Source organism: Coptis chinensis, chromosome 1, assembly GCF_015680905.1.
Source record: "Coptis chinensis isolate HL-2020 chromosome 1, ASM1568090v1, whole genome shotgun sequence".
In the NCBI taxonomy this organism is placed as follows: domain Eukaryota; kingdom Viridiplantae; phylum Streptophyta; class Magnoliopsida; order Ranunculales; family Ranunculaceae; genus Coptis; species Coptis chinensis.
In genome coordinates this window covers 51125382-51145312 of record NC_141456.1, presented here as the reverse complement: position 1 = coordinate 51145312, position 19931 = coordinate 51125382, and the positions used below count along the sequence as shown (strand labels likewise).

The window sequence follows — 19931 nt, the reverse complement described above, 5'->3', positions numbered from 1 at the left end:
ACCTAATCCGAATAATTATGTTTTTGGTTTGAAAGTTGTTTTAATACTAATTAAAACTATTTAATTTAACTATACTATGAAGACAATACAACTTGAATTAACTATTAAGGATGGAAACACTAAGGCACTCGAATCCACCCTAGACCGTTGTAGGTTATTTTAGGTTACTAATTCAAAGTTCTCGTTTGAATTACGAGTAGCATGAGGGAAAAGTAACCCTAGCTTGCTTGAATATGTGATTCTTAAGTCCTAATATGCATCTATGTATGAGGTTGATTGTATTTTCAGCATGCAAGTGTCTAAACTCCTAGCAAAAGCTGTCTTCTTACATCACAACTTCTCACAAACTTATATTAACATTAGAACTGATGTTTTGACAATAATAGAAATCTAATCTAACTATTGACTAGTCAAGACATGAAATCACATGCAAGATATAATCAGTGAAAGTTGTTCTACTCAAATCAGTGTGAAATCAAACAATTAATCATTATATAATTTGAGAATAATAAGCAGTAAACATAGAAAATCCTATGCAAGTCTAGGGCTTCATCTAAGCCTTAGCTTGGAGTTTAGCTACTCATGAACATGGTGATAGAAGCAAAAGAGTAAGGAAGAGAAGTCATGGACAAACCCCGTCGTCTTGTGTGGCTTCTTTTTCTCTTGCAACTTTTGCTTCTTCTTCTCCAGCAACTCTCGGGTACTGGTTTTATGATTTTCTGTGATAGGGTGAGGGCTCTCTCTCTAGTTGGAATGGATTCCCTTAGGGCGTACCCAATAGTTGAAATGGATATTAATTATAGAACATTGGAATCCAAATTCTGATTTTGGACAGTGCGCGAAATCTGGAAAAAGAACTGTTTCTCGGATATTAATTATAGAGCGTGCGCCCTCCAACTTTGATTGCAGGAATCCAAACTTTCAGCAGTGTTTCAGGAAGTCTTTATCATGTTATTTCCAGACTCGTATCGAGCATTCTTCCTGTAATCAAGCCATGAGGAGTTTACAATCCTTTTAAAACCTCATGTCTCAGCTCATTTCGTTGCGTTCGTGTTGATTCCTGTAAAACCAATGAAATAAACTAATCAAATGAACTTATATAAATTAACTCGGCAACTTAATATAAATATGGGCATAAATGTGTAGCAATTATGTGCTTATCAGTACCCAATCTTAAGTAAACCCAATGATACTTAATTTCAACCTCCAAATACTCAATTTCTCTGACTATTAGTCCAAAATAAATTGGATAGAGTGAGTTTTGATTAAAAATTAAAATCTTCCGTTCTAAGAGAGCTCACATCTATTTTTGTTCATTAAAGCTTTCCCACCAACTTTTTGAATAGATTCTCCATTTAAATACTTAAATTCAATAATCACATATTTTGAATTCCTCCTCACCCCACCAATTATTCTTTCTCACTCTTAACCCCATTTCCAACTTCTTTAAACCCATTTCTATCAAAATTGGCCTTCTTAATGGCTTTAAAGGCTAATATTAGTACATATATATATTCTCATATTTTTTTTTAATTATATAAGTTAAATTTAAGTCCTAACGATGTGGAGTTGTTTTGAATTGGAAGAGAGATAATGCAAGAAGTTTTAAATGTTGTATTTAGAGAGAAAAACATGCTATAATGCCTGCTAAAAATGATGGTCATTTACCACAATCAATTGAATTGTAGCATAAAGAGAATACTGAGTAGAAGGGGTTACACTATAGTTTGAACAATTTACCAAGTGGGTATAGTTTTAAATTCTTGGTACTTGGGTTATAAATTTGTATAGATATGGTGCTAATGTTAACAAAAATAGAGTAGGATAGTGATTGAGGAAAAATATAATAGGGACAATTATGGAATTAAGTGAAACATTAACCAGAATAGGTATTTAAGTGTAATGATTTAAACAATAGGGGGTTTAATCTAAACTGGTACATATATACCTTGGGGGTTAGTCTAATTAACCCATTTCTACTTTTGAAACCTGTAAAATAGTCAAAAATAGGTTTGGCAACATGCCACCTTAAAAATAAAATTAAAAAAACTTGTTTGCAATGTAGTTGGGAAAAAGTCGATTACCAAAATGGTAACACAAGGATCATCAAGGAAATATGTTGTGGTTATGTGTGGCAGGGATTATCTCCTTTGAGTTTTTTGTAATTTAAGTATGCTGTAAGGTTAATTTCAGTATTTTGAAATATAGTTGAAAGAGCATGAGGAATGTTGTTAAATTTCTTAAAACTGCATGACTGGTATAGTAGTTTCCCAACTTTTGTACTGTGCTTATGAATGACAGTCTGCCATTTCTAGATGGTTGTGTGAGGAAATCATATTTTAGATATTATACCTAGGAGTCTAGGAAAATATTGCTTATGTATCAAAGATAGTTAGCTACTATATTTTTGTCCCTCATATGTGGATGCATAATTTGATAATGGGATCTCGTAGGATTCAGTAAGGGTTTGAGATGTTATTTGGAGGCTTACCACAAAAGCATGTGCAATGTAGGACAAGCTTTTCCTACTGCAACCAAAATAGGTTAGAAGAAAATTTTACATATAGGCCACATTATAAGACATTATATGGAGAGATCTCATCAGAATCGGTTGCTAGTCTTTTTGAGCGTTCTTAGATGGCCTAGGGAGCCATTTGAATAATTCACGATTTTGGTCTTATAATTTTTAGAAATAATTACTAGGATATTTTTTGATTTTATGATATGGTAGGATCGGATTAGGACCTCAGTGAACGCCTAAACCTCAAGTTCTAATTGTCAATGTCAGTATGGGTAGGAGAAATGGTGTAAAGGTCCAACTGGATCATAGTCCACTTCCAAAAAAGAGTCGGAACGAAGGACAATGCAATGTGCTTAGATTCGTAGGTCTATTAGAGGCTATGGACTTTAGCTTTGAAATTTTAGTAGAAGATGGTGGAAAATTTTAGGAATTCAGTATAAACTTTAATCCCTCGATTTCAAAAGCACGTTGTCGGTGTTGGAAGGAGATGATAATGATAGCATAAAAGGCCCATTTTAGACTCTTGGCAATCGACGTGTTATTTCATTCTTACAATTTGAAAGAAATGACATTTGTTTTTAATTGAGATTAATGGAACTATTAGGTAACACTCAAGTGAGAGAGTGACCCTTTATATATTAGGTCTAAGAGACTACAATTTACAAAGATGCCCTTGGGCTATACATGTGCATAACATGTGCTCTTAAGACTAGTACGTACTGTGCACAACATGTGCTACTAAGACTAGTAATATGATTGATGCAAAAATTCATGCTTACCCTCAATAATGCTAAAAACACTAGAAAGAAGTAAACTATATTGTTCTTACGATTGATCAAAGTTCTACTCTCCATTAATCATGCAATATAACTAGAGTAAAGAATTCGTCCCACTCCTAATTGCTTAGATGTTTAACTTAATTCCACATGTGACAAACAATTTAATAGCGTGAGAGTAATGATTTGAATATAACTAATATGGTGCAAGTTGATTTAAATCTATACTAAATTAAACTAAAGCAATTAACTATGAACTTTCGAATATGAAGAAGAAATTAGAAAGAGTTGAATCCACTTTGATTTATACCTAACATGCAAGCATAGAGTTTGTTGCAAAACCCTAATATTTTCGTTTAAACACGAGGTTCAAACATAAAGGTTAGGTCTTTATGATCCCTAATTACTTATGGTATCTCTAGTCATATAATAATTAGCATGAGAGGAAGTTTAAACCCATTCTCATGGCGGATTAACTATCCTCTAGCCTAGGTTAATTTTACTTATGTCTAAATAGAGAAACCTAGGCTTGAAACTCTTTTAGCAACTACTCTACACTAATATATCAAATCTTCATCAAAGCCTCTAGTGGAGGTTTAGCTATGATTCATTAGACTATTTTGGAATAAATAATAAGAAGAAGACATAATAATGAAAAGAATACTTTTATTAAATTAAGAACTTGAAGTGATTTAATGGTGGCTTAGGCTAATAACATAAACCCTAAAAGCTATATTAAACTATAGGGGAAGAGGTAGGAAAGAGAGCATTTGTTTTTCCTTAAATCTCTTTATAAATCAAAGCTTTAGGTTAAAATTTCGTTCATGTGCTTTGGAGCTGTGTTTTGGGCTACAAAATCAAGCCCAAAACCTAATTGCTAAAGTCCAAAAAGGGTGTTGGAATTTACTGAAACACCTTTTTTGTCCACTTTTACTACTTTTATTGGGTTTTGGCCTAAACCATTATAAAACTCTTTCCAAGACGGTCGTTTTGACATATAATAGACCTAATTTCAAGGCCTGAGTCCAAAGATACGACTTGCTGAAGTTCTGTTGACTTTTCTGTTTTTTTCTACCCGAGTTGATTTTGACTTTTTAGCTTTGGCTAAGCTTTAAAAGGTTTTTTCTCCTTGAAACTTGGGCTTTAACCATAGAACTTCTTTAGCAAGCAATTTGATTTTTTTCTCTCGCAAAAGTGATTTATTTCTTCACATAATTGATTAGAAGACCTGAAATACACAAAAACACGTAAACAGTACTAACTCTTATTTATTATAAACATAATTAGCCTAAATGTAATACTATTAAGGGGTTGAAACTATAGTTTTGGGCTCTTATCAAACCACCCCAAAAAACATTTTGCTTGTCCTCAAACAAATATGAGATATTAAAATAAGTGGCCAAAAATTTATTTTTAACTAGTCTCGTTTCGCTGAATGCGATTGCATTGACCATATGCAATAATGTCTTAAACCACTAGGAATTCTCTAGTAGACGAGTTATAGCCTCATGAGAGTTTTCCAGAGAAGGTACTCACATACTTTATTTATATTACAACGACTAAGAAATAAAAGTAATGTTCCTTTATTTAATCTCAGATATATATACATCTCAACAACAATGAATAAAGAATAATAATTTCGAAACCTAAGCTAATACATGCATAATAACAAAATCATCTAAAAATAAGCATACATACAATGAACTATGCTATAAAATGCAATGACATGTTCGTTTATGAAACTTTTGGAATATCGTCCTTAGGTAGGTTCTCACAAGGAATGTGTCAAGACACAAATTGCTTTGGATTTTCCACTCAAGTTTCACTCGCTCCAGTGTGCAGTGGGCACACTCTTGCTCATAATCTCAATGACGTCCAAGGGAGCCGAGGTCGATCAAACACATCTGCCATTTACTATCACACCAACCTATTCCTAATTGAGCTAGAGGTTTTTATTGGGTGTTGTGGGGATTAGGTGATGGTTTAAAAAGGAAGGAAATGGATATTCAAATTGACAAGTCTGAGATAATAGGGTCTTCCACAATATATAACTAGAGAAAGCCTTGTTCTTACCTTGCTTCTACACTTTGTTTCCATCCTTAGCTCTTTTGTTTTGGCTTTTGACTTCTTTTGATTCTATTTTTGGAGTTCTAACTTTTATTTTATTTTATTCTATATATATATATATATATATATATATATATATATATATATATATATATATATTTTTTTTTTTTTTTTCTTTGGATGGAGAATTTCTTTTCTCTTTCTCATTTTTCTATTGAAGCAACTAACAAATATTGGTTTTCCACAGGTCTTTCTCTTTTCTTTTCTTCATTTCATCCTATTTCTCAGACATATCAAGATGGGTAGGTCAATTTTTATTTTTATTTTGTTTTTATATAAAAGGGTAAAGGAATTGTGGTTATAAAAAGGCTAAAGAAAGGTTAAGAGGGGTAACTAGCTAGCGGATAATAATTTCATATAGGTTTGAATTTCTGGCTATGTCGACCCAAAGAGGGCCTAAATTCTCGCTTAGGATATGGTGTGGTGATCAAGCAAGTGGACGTGTGATTTCTCTATTCGGAATTAACTTCTCCTTTGTGTCATCACTCATACATTTCACTCATATGAGGCTTATGGCTAGATTTTCATAGGATTTGTAACATAAGAAGTCTAACCTAGATTTCAAAAACTTACTACCAAATACAATCATGGATGCTCATGCAAGATATTTATGGAAAGATGCAATGATTATTACCTACATATTAACCTAAGTTTCTAAAAACTATTCTAATTCAAATGTTAAAGTGACACTTCTAGACTAATATCATCACAGAAAACGAATCTAAACCAATATTCCTAAGTGCATAGTATAACTATTTTTTTTTCTTTTTTTTAATAGAAAGCAAGGTGCATATTATATATATATAACCTAATATGTGCCTAAAATTTAGCGTGTTTCTATGCTACCCAAACAAAAATATGCTTTCACTACTAAAAAAAGGGCTTATAAGCTCAGCTAAAAGGTGAGATGTTAGAGTTTTTATCTCGGTTTTCTAGGGAACTACAACTGAGGTAAAATCCACAGAGGTAACAGAGTTCTATAAAACCAAGATAATAAGCTACTAAATTATCTCAGAAGTCTGACATCTTATCTAAATATATTATCTCGGTTTTCTAAATAAAACTGATATTATATAGAATAAAATCGAGATAAATTGTTGATTGAAACCAATTAGTATAGAAGAAAACTGAGATATTTTTTTATTGAAATCGAGATAATATCAAAAAATAACCATGATAAATTCTTTTGGAAAGGGAGATTGTTGGACAACCTTTTATCTCACCCTTTGTCATTTTTTGTTGGTATTGCTCATAACAATTAACTAGCAAATAAAAACCTGTCCCAAACCACCACATTCCCTTTCATATTTATAAACATCAACACCAATTAACAAAAGCAACCTAACATAAATAAATTCTTTGAAGAACTTATTCCATTAAGATAAGAAAGAACAATGTCGAACATGAACTTAACTTTCAAAAAGTACTAGTGATCAGTCAATTATTTATAGAAACTCAAATATTGAATCAACTACTATTCTTTGAACTATAATAAGACATTTTTTAACCTTTCTCTATATATTCAGGAAAGGAGACAGATGGTTCCTGCTGAATTTCTTACTCAAAAAAAATTTGAGAATCCACAACTCCCAAGGTATTCATGTCGGTCATCAGCTGTGAAAAGTTATAGGCTCCAAGACTCTCTTCATCAACTTTAGTAAGTGGAGACGAATATCCAAGATGGTCCTGATCCATAAGAGAAACATCATTTCTAACAAACTCATCTTGTACTAACTTATGAAAGAATGACCAATGTTTATGCTCAATCCAGTTCCATCATTGTACAACAGACTTATGCTAGAGGAGTCTTCAGTCAATCTTTCCTTTGAAAATATATCTGACAGGAAATCCCGAGGGAATCGGTCATTGATGTCAATAAGAATATCTCCACGTTTGGCAACCGAGGACTCAACTTGAGGTGCATCTTTAGTGGAGGCCCCTGCCTGAACAGAATTATTTGATTGCTCAAGAATCATTACTATGTGTGTCACTGGAAGCTATCTCACCCCAATGAAGCTCTGGTAGGATAGATGTAGGAACCACACAATAAGAGAGAATATAAACAAAAGAAAAAGGGCAGAAAAATGAAGGGTTGAACAACTATAAAAATGTTGCAACAGTGACCTTACCAGAAACTTTGGCAAACTGTGTCCCGTTACTTACAGAATCTCCATCTTTCTTAAACCAATTGACCTAAGAGCGAAAAACGTTGTTAATAAATAGACGCTTTTGTGCATTTAAAATAATATAATAGAGATAAGAATTGCAGAAATAACATTTGTCTTCACGTAGACGATGAGGCACCATTGACTCTCAGCTTGACTTTAAGTCATAGTTCAAAGTCAACAATATAGTTCACTAATTGCAATTCATGATAATTTAATTGTCTACACTTTATATAAGAGCCTGATCGTATTCGAAGAAAAAGATGAGAGCTGATCAGACATTCAGCTTACTTGTTGTTGGTGGTTACCATACACTGGATAAGTCCCATATGCTCCGCCAGACGTGTTGGAGTCTGGAAGTGGGTTGCAGCATACCCATATCCTTATGAAATCTGACTTCCATAATCCACTGATTTCCACGATTCACCCTCAACTGGCAAACAAACATAAAAGAATCATCGCAAAAACTGATAACAGAGTGAAGATAAAAAACAGTGAAGAAAAATAGCTTTGTAACCATTTTGTCAGTTTCATTTTAGTTTCCTTCTCTCTTTTTGTAAACAAGAAAATCACCTTGGGGAACCTTTTGCATTTCAGTCGCAAATGCCATGCTTAGTTGACCTTTCTTCACCATGCTAAAACAATACATAACAATTATTATAAGTTAAAAACTGAGGAATATACGGAAATAAACCAATTACTTGATGACTACAGGATGAGATGACCTTTTTAAAACACCTGCAGGCTTTATACTGGATACAATAAGTTAATAACAGTGCATACAATGATTTTCAAGTAGGATTGAACTTGAAAGTTGAATAATTGTCTATAACATGTCAAAAGTGCAGACACTGTAATCAATGTGCACAACTCATGTAGGAAGCTTTCGAACTTTCAAGAGCTCAAAACACTTTGTACAAAATTTCAAACCAAATTGTTGTTGCTGATATGAAAAACGTCTAACCAGCCCCCTCATCCTTCAAAGGAACCATTTCACATCCAAAAGTGAACAATTCTAAATTTCCAACAGAACCACCGATATCCGACACAGCTATGAATAATGTTCAAAGCCTTCACCATCTAACTATCCCCAAATGATCCCAATACCACCATTCAACGGTGGTCACCTTAAAAGGAATATCACTTCTACCCATTCAACTTTTTCCAGAATTGTATCCTTTACCAAATCATTCCCCATAATTTATATTTTAGTGTTCCCTCTCTTATCCAAATACCAAACCAATCAACTAAAAAAACCATTGGAAAGGTAAAATAAAAGTCTGCGAGTGGGTATTTCAGAAAAGGGACAATAGTAGCAGGCAAAATAATCAATTGTTAGACATTGTATCCAGTTCAATTATGATGTTCACTGAAGGCTGATAAAACTTCACCTTTATTCATTTAAATTGATAAAGTTTGAAAGAAGAGGTAAATGACACAATAAAAAAAGAAAATACATGAACACAAAACCTTACTTTGTCGGTCAAATCAACGACCATGGCCTCTCCAGATCTTTGAATGAGATCATTAAAATGGCGTTGAGCGATTTTTAGGCTTGAAAGAAAAGATTACTGCATATCATTATAGAAGCACTATGTTGGAAATACTACAACATTCATATAACAAAAAAAAATAAATAGTCACATACTGTTTCTTCATGATTGACGATTTTGATCCGTGGCTTGTAGCTCAAATCCACGATTTGCTCCCAAAGAAGTGGAATTGATCCTCGAACCCTGAAACACGATTCTCAAAGATCCGTTATGAAGAGAGGAACTTATCTATCCAGGAAAAAACACAATGGAAATCTAGTATATCTTCTGTTGCAAATGACCCGCATATGTAAAGAAAGTTTGGATAAATTTCTCATGTGTGAGGTATGGACAACTTTATCCCAAAAAAATTCTGAAGTCATCGATGCTTAAGGTGAAATTGTTAGATACAATATACATGTAGTTACCGAGAACCATTTCCCAATCAACTAGCGGTTTCCTAGGAAACCCCCTCCGGTTTCCCAGAAGATCTCATATCACAAATAGTTAGGAAACCCCCTCCGATTTCCTAGAACCTCCTTAGATCCAATTTGTTTTAACAAGGAATGAATAGCTGATGGAAAAACTGCAAATTAGTTTATAAAGGTTAGGCACTAACTTATTTATACATGAATTTTCAAAAATCTGACTAGTTTTAAACACTATATAATCTCCTAGCTTAATCTAAGATCATTTTAGTACCTGAAAACCCAGAAGAGTTGTTGAACTGCTGTGGAGTTGAAATGGGTAATGGAAATTGTTTCTGAGTCGTTTGTGCGAGAGGTGAAGAGAGGGCAAAATACACGGATAGTGGAGAGCGAGATAGCTGGGATTAAAAATACACAAAGAGATATATAGTGGAGAGCGAGATAGTTATAGAGATAGTTGGGATTAGAACGGCAGTTGCCATTATCGTGAGATCGTGATATTCCTGAGAAGGTACTGTAGAGCGGGACTTCAATTTTTTTTGGACTTCTATTTTTTTTGGGATTTCTGTTTTCTTTAATTTATTCCGAGATATTTGGCATAATAGCTATTATATCATTTGAGTGCCGAGATATTTGGTTTAATATCAATTATATCAGTTCAATGTGAAATAAATTAAATTTCCTATTATATCAGTTCTACAATGGTGAGATAAATGAAATTTCCTATTATATTCGTTCCACAATGGTGAGATAAATGAAATTTCCTATTATATCAGTTCCTATCCACTAGTGGTAAAATCCATATATTTTATCTCGGTTAAGTAAAAGGCGAGATAACAGATTTATACTCAGAGTTAGTACCTAAATTACATGACATATCTCATTTACAGGACATATTATCTCTCTTATCAGCAGAATCGAGATAAGGCTAATTTTAGAATGGAGATAAAAACCCTTTTTTTTAGTAGTGTTTGTCCTCAAACTATAGAAAGAAATAATGATAGAAAGTACCATGGAAACGTGTAAGAATTGTAGAGCACCTACAAAACAAATTGAAAACATACTAATATAGGAAAAGAAAAACAGACGCAACTCCTATATGAGTTCCACCCGTTATGGGAATAATAAGAGAATAAATCGCTTGGGACATAAGTGGACTCTAACAGAAAGTAAAACTTACCGTATATCCAAATAGTTAGATATTATCCTCCCCTTGAATCTCATCGTATGAGATGTGAGGTTCCTTTGCGTCCCGCCAAGCTATGATAATCTGCCATGCCTTATGCCATGTATTATCATCTGCCTTCTATAACCTATTAAGTGTTACTAAGTCTGTTGGGGTATAAGGGGCAACCAAATGAGGTTGTAGACGATGGCCAGGCCAAACTATAACACGTAGAGAGCGTACAATGCAATTGGTTGGCCTCATAGTGTCTACCCTAATCCAATCTGTTAAGCGGCTAGAGAAATCAGGGAAGTAAAATAGCATTATGCGGCAAACCATGATGGGCAGAAGAAAAAACTTATGCCTTAAGCTATGAGCTTGTTCTAAACTAGACACTATGGTCTGGGGAAGGTCATAAAGATTACGTTATTTAGCTAAAGCAAGGAAAACGTTACAAGTGGCGTTATTCACAAAAGAAAAACACTCTTCCTCTAAAATATTTAGCATAATGAAGAACATAGTAGTGCCTATGTTAAGGGATAGGTTGCCAAGGGCAACATTATATTGCCCTTGGTCCTCTACACAAAAAATCCCCACCACATAGGCATCATGGAAATATTCATAATTGTAAATATTTATATTATCAAACATATAGCCCCAAGTGTCTTGGGTAGCAGGCATGGAAAGTTATATAGTATATGTTAACAAATATTTGCTTAATTTAACTGATTCATTGTTTATTGTGACAGAGAACTCTTGTTCCCTGTTTGGTTGATAGAAAAACCTACAATTATCATAGAAATAAGCAACAAGTTTAGGTGAATAAGATGCGTCAGTGTGGGTATCGTCCAAGGTGCATTGTATAGTAGGACGACTAGGGTCTTTGTACTTAACGATTCCATTATGTTCAGATAGGGTAGGAAATTGTTCAGTTAAGAAAACTTCTTTTGGTATGTTGGTTTTCCTCCTAGTAGTGCACAATTCTTTTCGAAACTTAGCGTGTTGTGGTAACTTTTTAATAGCATCAAGAAAAGGTAGGTTGATAGTTAGATTTTAAAAAACTTCCCTAATCTCATCAAAATTAGTGTCCTTTTTCAACATGGCTAGTCTCTGAGGAAATAGTGGTTTATCTCTATATTTAGCATATGGGTTAAGAGCATTATTAACCTTATGTTTACCTTTGGCCACCTTCCTCTTAGGTTGCGGTTTAACTGGTACCTCTACTAGTGTAAGATCTTTAGTTTCTTTTTCGGTATCTAGTAAAGTTTCATTGTTAATTACCACTTGTGGTGGGTCAACTGGCATAGTGACGACGTTATCAACCACTCTACCTGAACGAAGGGTGGTGATGACATTTAACTCACCTATGTTTAAATTTTCGTTATTAGGATTACCGGTTACTTCAAAGGCTATGTTTGGCATTTTAGGATTAGGTATAGCTTGACCTGGAAACACACCTTTTGGTTGGGCTTTATCTTGGGATAACAGTTGTATGGATTGTTAAATGGATTGTAATATCTGTTGTTGAGCTTGCATGTAGGCATCAAAGTGATCCGGTTATGAAGGTTTAGTGGCCATAGGTGGTGTGACAGGAACTATCTCACGTTGATTATTAACTGGTGGGTTGTGATAGTTGTTATTAAATGGAACGATACCTCTATTATTATTATTATAATTACCTGGCCTTTTTACTCGTCTAGGTGGATATTGGTGGTAGTTGTTTTCTAGCCTAACATTTTGATTACCAAAACCTGGAGGTGTGACTTATTGTTGATTATTATGCCAATTGAAGTTGGGATGTTGTCTCCAAGGTGCGTTAGGAATGTTATTAAAAGCGCAGACATTTTCTGGTTGTGTGGGTGGTTGTTCATAAACAAGAGGACAATAGGAGTCGGTATGCTCAAGACTAAAAAAAAATATACATGGAGTAGAGTTAATGTTCATGACAAGAGTAGGCTTAGGGTGAACAGAAAGGGCTTCTACATTTTTGGTGAGGGATTCGATTAGAGTTCTGAGCTCGGGATCATGTTTAACCTTAAACATACTGGCAACCTTTGTTGTTGAAGAAGAAGAAGGAGTGGATCGGGGAATATCGTTACCTCCCCAGTTATTGTTACGCTTGGATTGATCTTCTAAGAATTTGTAAGCCTCTGAGGCTCCTTTACTAAGAAAGCTACCCCCATTCATTATATCAAGAACCTTTTTATGGTGATGTGAAAGCCCCTTGAAGAAGGCATGAACAAGTGTGTCTTTTGCAAGGTTATGATGTGGACATTCTATGAGAAGATCAGTGAACCGATTCCAGGCCTCTAAAAAGGATTCATGAGGATTTTGGCAGAAGAAATAAATCTTTTGAAGCATTTCATCTGTCTTCAATGGTGGGTAAAACTGCTCCATGAACAATTGAACAAGTTTAGCCCATGAGTCCACAGAGTTTGGCGTTTGGGCAGTTAACCAAGACGTTGCCTTGTTGGCTAGGGTGAAAGGAAACACCCTAAGTTTAATATGCTTCGAACCTACCCTAGGATGATGAAATGTGGTAAGAACGTGTTCTATCCTACGCATATGCTGATAAGGCTTCTCGTGGTCTAAACCGTGAAAAACCAGTAACAAATTAAAGTTATTCAGGGGAATTCAAAAATCCCCCAGTGGGTAAGCAAGAATGATGCATGACTTAGGTTCATCGTTCAAGGCTTTGTAATAATCAGAGATAGGAGTCTCTGCTTCTTTAGCCATTGATGCAGGTGTAGTGTATGAAATTCTAAATAGGCGTGTGGTTGATGTTTACGATATATAATGTTAGATGGTTTCTTCTTACCAAACCTTAATCTTATGCAAGGTTAAGTCTAATATAAAAGAAACAATTCAGTAGTCAAACAAGCCTAATTATACTAGAATGAAACTTCTCTGATAGAAGAAACGAGGAGTGAAGAAGGAGAACCTGAATGCCTCCTTGCTACACTTACTAGAACCTTCAAGCACGGATTTCAGTGTCCTATAGCAGCCTGGAGCACCAAACTAGTAAGTATTTGGATCCAAGATGCGACCTGTAACCAACCTGTAAAAGGGCAGAGCGATCATACCAACTTCAATGGGCGCGCACACTCGAATATAGGGTAACTAGGCGGCGGTCGGGCTCTGAACTAAGAAAAGGGAAAAACAGGTTTTCTCCCGTGGGCTTGGATAGGTCCTAATGGGCTAGGCCTTAGGTTGTTTTAGTGGTTATGGATCTGGGCTTCAAATTATGGCTAGGATTTTGGAAAAAGAAATGGGTTGTTTTTCGGGTAGGCTTTGCGGACTGGAATTCTGGACTGGGTTGGGTTTAAACCTAATAACAACTGGGTTTTGTAAGGACTGGGCTTTTTAGAATGGTATAGAGCCTAAATGAATATTGGAGAGTGCTCGAGAGGCTAAACTATAGACTATGTAAAAAACTTAAGGTATGGTTACAGGAGGTCAGGGCACGCGCGCTCGGATATAGGCTAACTAGGGGATGGACGCCCTTTGAAAACACACTTCAGTACTCCAAACATTTCCAGGAAGTTCTTTGTGTGTACAGGAACTGTTTTGAGACCTTGTTTTGATAAACCTGTTGTAACAAACAAAAACACAGTCACGAGTCCAATAATAGTGTACGAAAATAAAGCAAAACAGGTGCGAAAAATAGCAGGGTGGGTTGGTGAATTTGGGTTGTTTAAAATTGAAAAACTAGTGGAATTTACAACTAAAGACAACTAAGATGGTAGCAGCGCCATTTGATTACTGTAAATTTTCATGCTTACCCTAAATAATGCTAAAAACACTAGAAAGATGTAAACTATATTGTTCTTACGATTGATCAAAGTTCTACTCTTAATTAATCATGCAATATAACTAGAGTAAAGAATTCGTTCCACTCCTAATTGCTTAGACGTTTAACTTAATTCCACATGTGACAAACAATTTAACAACGTGAGAGTAATGTTTTGAATATAACTAATATCGTGCAAGTTGATTTAAATCTATACTAAATTAAACTAAAGCAATTAAATATGAACTTATGAATATGAAAAAGAAATTGGAGAGAGTTGAAACCACTTTGATTTATACCTAACATGCTAGCATAGAGTTTGTTGCAAAACCCTAATCTTTACGTTTAAACACGAGGTTCAAACATAAATGTTAGGTCTTTATGATCCCTAATTACTTATGGTATCTCTAGTCATATAATAATTAGCATGAGAGGAAGTTTAAACCCATTCTCATGGAGGATGAACTATCCTCTAGCTTAGGCTAATTCTATTTATGTCTAAATAGAGAAACCTAGGCTTGAAACTCTTTTAGCAACTACTCTACACTAATATATCAAGTCTAGCCCTAGAGCTTACTTGAGATATTTTAGAATATGATCAACTACATCCATATGAGTAGTATGAGGAGAATGCATGAATTGGCTAACCATACTAACAGCAAATGCAAGATATGGCCTTGTGTTAGTTGGTAAGTGTTTATTTTCATAATTCTCTAACTCACACTTAAGTCAAGTTCCTTACTCTCGATTCATCTTGAAATTTAGTTCGAGTAAGGGAATCGTCTCATGCCTAAACACTAGAGCACTTGTTCACACCTTTGCTAGACTACTTAAATGAGAGAAGGATTTTGTTTGGAACTTTTACACTACACTATTCTTAATCTTACTTTAAATTCACGCACAAATAACAATTTAATTCTAAAATTACTAGAGAAGATAGAAGAGAGAGAAAAGGTGTGGAGGATTAAATCCACTCATGCAAGGATTAACTACCATTTCTAAGGACTTCATCTTTACATATCTACTCTTTCTTGGGTTTATAGACAAACCCGAAGACGGATTCGAGTTTGATCTATCCCTAACACGATGAACTCATTTATGAGAACACCTTGTTAGCATGAGGAATTGAAGTGATATTTCATCTCTGAAATATCCATTCAACGCCTAGCTTTACTCTACACCAGTCATCCAAAATTCAAGGTATATGTTACTACTATTGAGTAGAGCACGCGACTAGCCCCAATGTCACCTGGGTCACGTATGCTACTCTATCTTGCATTCTAGACTCCAAACTTGGTTGTTCACTGTCATTTTGTGAGAGGATGTAAATTAAAACTGGTTTTACCTAAGCAAATGAGTAAGGTCCCCAGAAATGGAACCTGTTCCTCACATGAGCATCATCAACCCTTCACAAGGGAGGGTTTAACTCATGATCCTAGGAAATCAAAGGGCTAAAAACTAAAAGAGAAGAAGAAGAAGAAGAAGAAGAAGAAGAAGAAATTTATATCTAAAACTATGGAGAGGACTCCATTAATGAGTTACAAACTATCCAAAACTAAAACAAAAGCCAAAAAAACTATGTATGAAAAAAAACTAACTTATGAATAAAAAAATGGAAATAGCACAAATCATAAGTGCTCCACTTTGGTATTGCACCACTTGGTAGTGCTCAAATAATAGAGAAACCACTAAGTGATGGGCCCACGTGCTTTGAACAATGGTGGGTCCATGTGGGCCCTGGTGATTTTTAGAACTTCACGTCTTTGTGTAGAGCTCGCAGCACTGATCATTTTGACAATTCACGTGCCGAATTTATAGTCCAGAATCAGAAGATATGATCATCAAATGTTCCACGACTTTTCTACATCGTTGTCTTTATTTGACCCGAAAATGGTCGGTGTTGAGTATACGGGCTTTATTTTGGCCTTTTTGAGCTTAAAATGGGTAGAGAGAGAAGACTTCAAGTTCAAGCACTATTCCGTACAACGTTTTCATCCTAAAACGCAGGTTCTGCTACAATTTTGTCATTAATTGTTGAAACCTGTGAAAACATGAAAATAGAATTAATTTATATTTATTTAATAACACATAATCAATCAATATGTAGTGTGTCTCTACGAGGTTTATAACACAGCTTTAGGTGCTTATCACACCACCACCAAACAACACTTTGCTTGTCCTCAAGCAAAGAAGAGACACTAAAATAGATAAGTAGCCAAAATATGTAGTCAAAGCTAATTCTCGTGTCACAAAGTGCGATTGCAGTGACCATGTGCAACAAGGCCTTAAACCACTAGGAGTTCCCTAGCAGACGAGTTATAGCCTCGTAAGAGTTTTCCAGAGAAGATACTCACAAAGTTCATCTATACTACAACGACTTAGTAACAAATGTTTGTTCCCTTAATTAATCTCAGATATCTATACATCTCATTAGCGGGGAACAATAACTAATTCCTTTGAAACTTAAGTTAATAAATACACAATAATTAAAACATCTACATATGATCATGCATGTAGTGAATTTTCACAATAAACTGTACAAGCAGGGCTATTTTTGGATCCTTTAAAGAATGTCCGGCCTTAAGTGGGTTCTCACAGATATGTGTCGAAACATAATTTCTCTCATAATTTTCACTCAGGGTTTGCTTACTTTAGTGTGCAGTACGCATACGTTTCCTCACATACTCAATGACATTCAAAAGAGCTGAGGTCGATAGATCACAACTACTACTTATTTTCACACCACCCTACTCCTAGTTGAGCTAGATATATTTATTAGGTATTATGGAGTTTAGGTGGCAGTGTAGAAGAAAATGGAATTGAAAATAAAAAATATGATAAGTATGAGAGAACATGGTCTTCAAAATTTTAACACTAGAGAAATCTTTTTGTTCGTTCCTGCTTCTAAAATGTGTTTCCATACTTAACCTTTTTTGGATTTTTGACTCATTTTGATTTGACTTTGGGAGTTCTACTTTTATTTTTCTTTTCTTTCTGGAAACTTATTTCTAATTTTCTTTTCTAAACAAATACATAATTATTGTTTTGGACAAATCTTTCTCTTCACTTTTCTGCATTCATCCTATTTCTCATACTCATCAAATAGGTGGGTTTATTTTATTTTAGATAAGGAAATGTTTGTGAAAAATAAAAATAACTAATGAAAGGTTCAATGGGGCGACTAGCGGTAAAATTTGTAAATGTATGTATTTATAGCTATATCGATCCAAAGAAAGCATAAATTCTTTTTTAGAATTTGGATGGTGATCAAGTAAGTAGATGTGTGATTTCTCTACTCGGAATAACTACTCTTCTGTGCCATTACTCATAAATCACTTATGTTGAGATATTTAGGCTAGATTCTCACTCGATAAGGAAATTAAGTAGTCTAACCATGGGTCCCAGAAACATACTGCTAAGTACAGTCAATGATAGTCATTGCAGTAGGGTGGTGGTTATCGAAAAAAAAAATGATAGTCATTGCATTAATATTCATGAAAAGATTTAAAAACTATTGCCTATGTATTAACATAAATTTCTATGGACAATTTCTCATCATATTGCTAAGGTGAGATTTCTAAGACGTACTCTGTGGCATTGTCAGAGCGCACACATTTAACAATAACTCCAAATTATATTTGGATCATTTTCATAAAATTGATAAAAGTGGGCAGAACTTCGGTATGAGATTTTAGCAAATATATCTAAGTACCCTTAGAAAAATCATCAATAAAGGTAGCATAGTAGCAATAATTGATAAACACAAAAACAATAGAATACTTAATATCAATGTAAAAGAGAACACTAATATGTAATCCTACCGTTCTGACGTTTAAATCAATACTTCTTACGCTCTAAACATAATCATGCAATATAAAGAGCAAGGATCATCCTATTAGGTAAACTCTCAAATAAATATTACTCACAACATTGTTAGAATTGAGAGTAATATTTGATTTCAACTTATACTAAATTAACTAGAGAAATTAAATATGAATTGAGGAATAGAGAAAGTACGAAAAGAGTTTAAAATCCACTTTTCGATTCTTTTATATTGTAGAATAGATTGTTGAGAAACCCTAGTATTTATATTCACACACAATATTCAAATATAAAGACTAGACTTTTAATGATCCATAATTACTTTATACTATCTATAGTCATGAACTAATTAGCATGAGAGAAAGTTTGTTTTCCATTCTCATGACAAAACTTACAATTCTCTAGTTTAAATTAAACTCTCTTTATCTTTAAGTCAAGAAAAACCTAAACTTGAAGTTCTAAACAACCATTCTACACTAACAAATCAAGTCCTCTTAAAGCTTCATTCAAACTCCCTCTAATGGGAGTTTAGCTTTGATTCATTGGACTATCATAAAGAAAATAATGAAAGGAAGACATAATAATAATAAAACTTTAATTAAAATAAGAACTTGAAGGTGTTTAATGGAGGTTGGAGGCTACAATAAGAACCCTAAAATATACTAAACTAATTGGGGGAAGATCCCTATTGTTTTTGCCCTAATCCTCTTTATAATAGAGGTTTAGGTTACAATTTCATGCATGGGCTTGGGAGATGTATTTTAGGCTACTAAACCAAGCCCAAAACCTAAGTACTTAAATCTAAAAAGGTCCAAACTGCTGGAGTTTACTGCACTGCCCTTTTCATTCACTTTTACTACTATGATTCAGTCAATGCCTAAACCATTAGAAAACTCCTTTTGAGCCGGTCATTTTGACATAAACTAGGCCCAATTTTGAGGTATGAATCCAAAGATACAGCCTGTTGAAGTTCTATTGATTTTCTATTCTTTTTTTGCCAAGTTGACTTTGACTTTCCAGCTTTGATTATGCTTTAAAAAGGTTTTTTCCCTTTGAAACTTGGGCTTTAACCGTAGAACTTCTTTAGCAATCATCTTAGCTCTTTTTCCATGTAAGATGTCTTTATATACAAATTCAGCTCTAAGACCTGTAATACACAAAATCAAGTAGATGGTGATAAACTCACATTATTATAAACATAATTGGCCTAAGTAGACTACTATTAAGGGGTTTAAACTATAGTTTTGGGTGCTTATCACACAACCCCCAAACAACATTATGATTGTCCTCAAGCAAAGATGAGAAATTAAAACATATAAGTAGTCAAAAATATAATCCTAATTAGTCTCATTTTGCGGAGTGTGATTTTGTGTTTACCATATGTAATAAGGCCTTAAACCATTAGGAATTCCCTAGTGGATGAGTTATAGCCTTGTGAGAGTTTTCCATAGAAGATACTCACAAACTTCATTTATACTACAACGACTAAGTAACAAAAGCTTTTGTTCAATTATTTAATCTCAGATATCTATACATCTCATTAGCAATGAATAAAGAATAATTCTTTTGAAACCTAAGCTAATACATGCATAATAATCAAATCAT

The 19931-nt window shown here is 34.2% G+C and overlaps 1 non-coding gene across 1 annotated transcript; it reads left to right on the top strand.

Annotated features, from left to right (window-relative positions):
- Nucleotides 1-12971: 12971 nt before the first annotated feature.
- On the top strand, nt 12972-13075 carry LOC147524457 (small nucleolar RNA R71). Its single transcript, XR_015206642.1, has one exon. It is a non-coding gene; the product is annotated as a small nucleolar RNA R71 (small nucleolar RNA).
- The last annotated feature ends 6856 nt before the right edge of the window (nt 13076-19931 follow it).